The sequence below is a fragment of the Cnephaeus nilssonii genome, assembly GCF_951640355.1.
Source record: "Cnephaeus nilssonii genome assembly, chromosome: 17".
Lineage (NCBI taxonomy): Eukaryota > Metazoa > Chordata > Mammalia > Chiroptera > Vespertilionidae > Cnephaeus > Cnephaeus nilssonii.
In genome coordinates this window covers 29,982,849-29,988,758 of record NC_137088.1, presented here as the reverse complement: position 1 = coordinate 29,988,758, position 5,910 = coordinate 29,982,849, and the positions used below count along the sequence as shown (strand labels likewise).

Sequence of the window (5,910 nt, the reverse complement as noted above, 5' to 3'; positions counted from 1 at the left end):
TTTCAAGGGGAATTCACTGAGGAGGTGTTAATACAGCTGAGCCTTGAAAGATGAGTGAGATTTGTCCAATAGAAGATGAGGAAAGAACAAAGGCACAGAGGCAAGTTCCTAGGAGTGGAAAAGAGGGTCCAGAGGTAGGGGTGGGGGTTCTTAGCACTAGCTAGCTCTCAGCTCTGCCGACTTCCCATCCCCAGGGTTTGACCTTCTGCTTTCAGAGAGGATCAGGATGAATTGGGAATCCAGCATCTGTTTAATGGGCCCATTTCTCAAGCCCTAGAACCAGGTGGCCCAGGCTTTTTATCAATCTGAGAACATGAGTGGAGAGAAGGAAGAGACCTCATTCAGTATCCTCGGAATTTATGATGAACCTGAGGAAAAGAGGTACGAGCCAGAATGCTCTGACATTTCCTCCCAGCATGGGCATCAAGCATAGTCCCAACTGGATGGGGTGCATGGTACACCCCAGTGACCCCCAGGTTCCCCAGTACAACATGGCCCAGTTTATCAGGAGATGAGCAGCAGTGGGCCTTCCAGGGCTAGACAGGTCTGAGCTCCAGGCCTGCTGGCTCTCTGATGGGAGCCAGGAGAAGGACAGTCTGGCTCCAGCCTACCAGGATCTGAGTTTGGCCAGCCTTGTCTTTCACCTCCTCCCAGTAAAGAAGTATGGTCATTCCTCGGAGAAATCCCTCTTAGCAGATAAAGTGGTGGGTAGGTAGGAGACCCCACGTGCATCCCAGAAGGTTGGCATACTCCATCACAGTAAGAAAGTCTGTGCCATTGCCATCAGCAGCTCAATCGTATGTACACGTGTGGTCATGACTACCTCAGGGTGTGGGATGAGAGTGCTCTGCATACCAGGAACAAGGCCCCTCAGGTTCAGCTGAACTTTCAGGACCATCAGAATTGTGTCCTCACCTATAAGGTGTTCCCCAAAGAGCAGAGCCTGATCACTGGGGGTCTGTCCTGAACCCTGACTCTTTGGGATCTGGCACCCACACCCCATATCAAGACACAGCTTGCCTCCACAAGCCCCAAATGCCACTCTCTGGCCATCTCCTCCAATGCCCAGATCTGCTTTTTGGCTTGTTTCAAAGGATTCATTGAGATTTGGGGTTTGAAGAACTAAATCTTGATCAGGAAGCATGAAGTTCCTGAATATGGGTCCCGATGTGTGGGTATCATGGGCAATGCGTTTGGCTCCAGAGGTGCAGACACCAGCCTGTATTCCTGAGACCTGAAGAGCTACCAGAAGCTGCAGCAACACAGTCGACACCATGAGATCCTCAGCATTACCCATGACCCCAGTGAGGAATGGGTGTTAGTGGGCCTGCGAACGAGTGATATCACATGCACCGGAAGGAGAAGTTCAAGGCCATCATACATAGATACGTCCACCACCACCACCTCAAGTTTGCCTCCTGTGGGAGCTATTTTGTGACCACCCTGGACGAGTCAATCCACTGCTTAGCTGCACCTTTTCTACAAAGGTTGTTTCAGGAAGAGAAGTCTACAGACATTGATGTGTCCTCCGACAACCAGTATCCAGCCACGGCCTCCAAGAACTGGGCTGCTGTGCTCTTGTATTGCAGGTTGCGCGCCATGGTCCTCCTGGTGAAGACCCAAAGAAGGCCAGCATGCTGAGGGGTGACTTTGGGTGCTGGACAACTTCCAACACCTCCTCCACCTACACTTTCTCCTCCATGGCAGGTCATCTGTCTGTTCCCCTCCTCCCCCACCCCCCAAAATACACCCCTAGCCTGTATTCCCAGGTTCTTATTATACAGCTTAGGGTTTTTTATTTTGTTATTTCCCCACCACTGATTGCTGGGGAAACTTGCCCTTATAATTAATAAAATAGAAAAGCAAAAACCAAAAAACAAAACAAGGCACAGAGGCCTAAAAGGTGATGGCAAGCCCAGAGAGCAATTAGCTCTGGGTCTGAGGCATGGAGTGGGAGGTGTACAGGGTGGGGGCACAGAGTGAGAACGAGGCTGAAGGGGTAGGTTGAATTGGCTGTGCGATTTTTGTTAATATGTCATCTGCCCATCCCAGGCTTCAAGTGTTTAGTTGAAAACAGTTTCTGGAGGCAGAGTATCAGACTCTAACACTTACTTGTGTGATCTTGGGCAAGTTACTTAACTTCTCCTTGCTTCACTTTCTTCAACTATAAAATGTACAGACCTTAAAGAGTTGTTGGGAGGATTAAATATAATGATATATGTGCTTGACATAAAATACATAAATCAGTGTCTGTGCTTATTGTGCTGTTGTTATTCATACTACTGTCATTACCTTTGTCATCTGGAAGGCTATGCTAAGATGATATGCGTGAAAGTGCTTGATAGACAGAAAAGCAGAATATAATAGTTATTCTTCCCATGTCAAATAACCTGCTCATTACCTATACACCGGCGTCTCTTCACCTGGGCTGCCGGCTGGGCCACCACAAATGTCTGCCCAGATGGTGTGGTGGCAGCTTCAGGGACACCATCCATTTGGATCAGGATTGATAAAAACGTTCTAAGTGTTGATTGGTGTGTTGAACACAGTTATACACATACATCAAAGCCAATAAAACTGTTTGCTTACTGTCGATCTTTCTGTATTTTATGTTTTAAATGTAGCTATTGTAAATGGCACATAGAATTTTCAAACTTAGTCTATTTTTTAACACAAGCATTTAGCCCATTTTTATTTAAATATAATTACTTTTTTTGGGGGGAGGGGGGAGATCTATGCATAGTAAAAAAGGTAATAATTTTTAAATCACAGCTTAGAGTCAAAGCACTTCCTGGCAGGTCCTAGCATACATTTTACTTCAAGATGGGAAGACTTCAAACGACCTTTTCTCTCCATTCTACCAGTTCTCTGTTTCTTCAGGTAAAGAAACGAGGCAGGAAAATCCACTCTTGGCCCCCAGGTAAGATGTTTAGCTCAGCCTGTTTCTGAGAACCTTGCTCTTCTCACAGCTGGAGGTGCTTAGCTTGGCTGACTTGCCTTAGGACAAGTTTTAAGTTCCCAAACTGCCCCAGGTTTCAGAATACTTTCTTGAAAAGCCAGTTTCTCTTATACAAAACAACACCTTAGAAAATCCAAGCGATTTATTTTTAACAGATTGTTAAAGTGCTCTATATCACCGACACCTGCCGCAGGGCGCGATGTAAGACTGGGCCATCACTATCAATCAAGGTAACGGGGCTTGCAGTGAGCAGAGCGCTGGACAAAGCGAGAGGCACAAATTAAGGACGTTTTCTGGGCTAAGCCCCTGGTGGGCAAGGGGCCCTGTCTGGCTAAATTGCTTTGTGCCAAACAGAAGAGAAGAAACGAGCGGTGTTTTTTTAATATTAGTGATGCTGATGTGCTTGCTGCGAGCCGACCCAAGCAAGCAAAGGCTGGAGCTGTCTGGGGTGTTTGACAGAAGATTTTCTTGGGGGAACACAGGACCTAAATCCTCAAGCAGGTTGAAATCTCCTGGCAAAGGAATCATGGAGAAAAGGCTAGAATTGCCTCTGAGCTTTAAATGCCTCACATTGATTTGTTTATGGTTCTTAACAGATGCCATCAACTACTAATGGTTCCGGGACAACTGGGCACAAGTGTCTGTTTCAGGGGGGTGTGTCTAAGCAGCCTCCCAAACCCAACGCTCCAAGAAGGCTCACTTCCCCTCTGCTCACCTGCCCAGGCCTCCTTCATCCAAATGGCAGTTTCCTGACTATGCTGGTGCGGGTTCGAAGAGAGATCACCAAGCAAAACCCGCTGTGCGGGTCTTCCTTTCTCCTTTTCTTCTCTCCCTCTTCCCTTCTCCCTCCCTCCGTCTATTCCTCTCTCTCTCCCCTCTCCTCTCCTCTCTCTCTAAACCTTTTACACTGCAGTTGAACAAGCCCCTGGATAAAGACTTTATCCAAAAACCCCCTCTTTAAAGTTATTTCAAATTTCTCTGCAAGGCTTTCAGAAATCTGTTTGTTTGAGGGCAGAATTAGATGTGACCGGCGTTTTATTGTGACATAAAACCATATTTCTTCCCTGGAAGATTAAAAAATAAAATCGGTTAATAAGAAAAGCTGTCAGCAACAGAAAATGGCTGACATAATCCGTTTATCCTCCGAGCAATAAAGATATTGGTCCTTGGGAGTCTATCCTCTCTCTCATGTTATTTCGCCCAAAACATTATCTTCCCAGCATTCTGATGGATTAAGAAGTCATATGGGAGATAGCAGGGAAATGACAGATACAAAAAAATATATAATATCCTTTCATTTCCCCTCCTCCCTCCACACTCACTCATATTCCCCCTCTCTTTTTCTCCCTCCCCCTGCCCAAAACACACACACACACTTTATTTTCTCTCTTCTCCCTCTCCCTGACACCCTCCCATTTTTCTCACCCTTTGGAAAAGAAATAGATCTTCTTTTACCCACAATTCCTATACTCAGATAATCCTAATAGGGGTGATGATGCAAAGTGGCACCGAAGTCAATTCCTGGTCTGTGTGTGTGTGTGTGTGTGTGTGTGTGTGTGTGTGTGACTTGCACACATCTACATAGACACAGATGGCCAGATGACAAGATGGACCCTCAATAAGGGTGTCGAACACCTAGAGAGAAAGATAGCTAAATGTATCAAGCCATACTGCTAGGTTTTTAATCTAGGATTTCTGACATAGTATAAATTTCAGAAACAAGGCTGCAGGCAGCACAAGTGAAAGGGATCAAAAGGAGCTTTGGAGAGGCAACAATTAAAATACTCTTCGGGTGTTAGGGAATTGAGAAAACCATTGAAAACAAATAGCATAGCGTGGCCAAACTTGTTTTCCTCTGGTCTCAATTAATGACACCCATCACCATCTTTTCTCATATGCATGCAGATTGTTTTGGGGTAAAGGTTTTTGAGATCACGCCTGAAAACCCTCAAGATGCTTTTAAACTGGTTTGCAAACAATCCCTAGAACTCCTTCCTGGGATCTGAAGGAGGGAAGATGGGAGTGCAAATAGAAACTAAGCAAGGTCTCTTAAATGCATTTTTCCATTGGGAATGTTACCCTCTTTCTCATCACTCTCCTTTCTAACTCACCATTTCTCTCCAGAAAGAAAAACAACAACAACAACCCAGCACTTTGGTCGGTCATGAATTCTTTTCAAACACTAACTCTTTAGAGTCCCTAGTTGTGTTTCATGGGAATTTGACCAAATGAGTTTGCTGCTGACATGTGTGCTCTCTTAGGCAAGACGACAGGAAGCTGTAGAAGGAATAAATACCAGGAGGAGACAAGGAACCCAATAAATGGTCATAAAATGGAAGATTTCTGGAAATGGCTTTCAATGTGTCCCTGAAAGTGGACTATTACATATGTGTATATGACTATATACACATATATTTCAACATGCAAATATCACCTAAAATAGACCACTCAATTATAAAGTTTACCACTCCATCTTCACCTTCGTTACCAGAAATGAAAAATAATAAAATTTACCATTTTTCTAATAGCTGATCATCAGGTGTGTCTGTGACTACAATATTCTCACGTGGGTACAGGAATGAAAATGGGGCAGGTTAAGGATAAGAGAGGAAGTGAGATGAGAGAGGACCATGTGGTTTGGGGATTCCACTCCATAAATTACCTTTTTTCCCCCAAAGCATATGACTGTTTGCAAATGATATAATAGAAATACCATTAGGGTTCCAAGGAGAAAAAAATTTAATATCTTTCAATTTATATACTTCTATCTATTCATATCTTTCTACAGCAAATGTCTTTTGGGATCATAATTTTATATACATTTTGAAAACCAGTTACTATAGAAGCCATTAATTGCATTGTAGAAGATACACTCCCATAAAAAATGATGTTATCCACTCAAGACAAATGTACACATTTTATTACAGCAAAACCTGCTTATTTAAGTAGTT

General features: G+C 44.2%; 1 pseudogene across 1 annotated transcript; it reads left to right on the top strand.

Moving 5' to 3' along the window:
* The first annotated feature begins 313 nt into the window (after window positions 1–313).
* On the top strand, window positions 314–1,641 carry LOC307113431 (transducin-like enhancer protein 7; annotated as a pseudogene). Its single transcript has one exon. The product of its transcript is annotated as a transducin-like enhancer protein 7 (transcript).
* The last annotated feature ends 4,269 nt before the right edge of the window (window positions 1,642–5,910 follow it).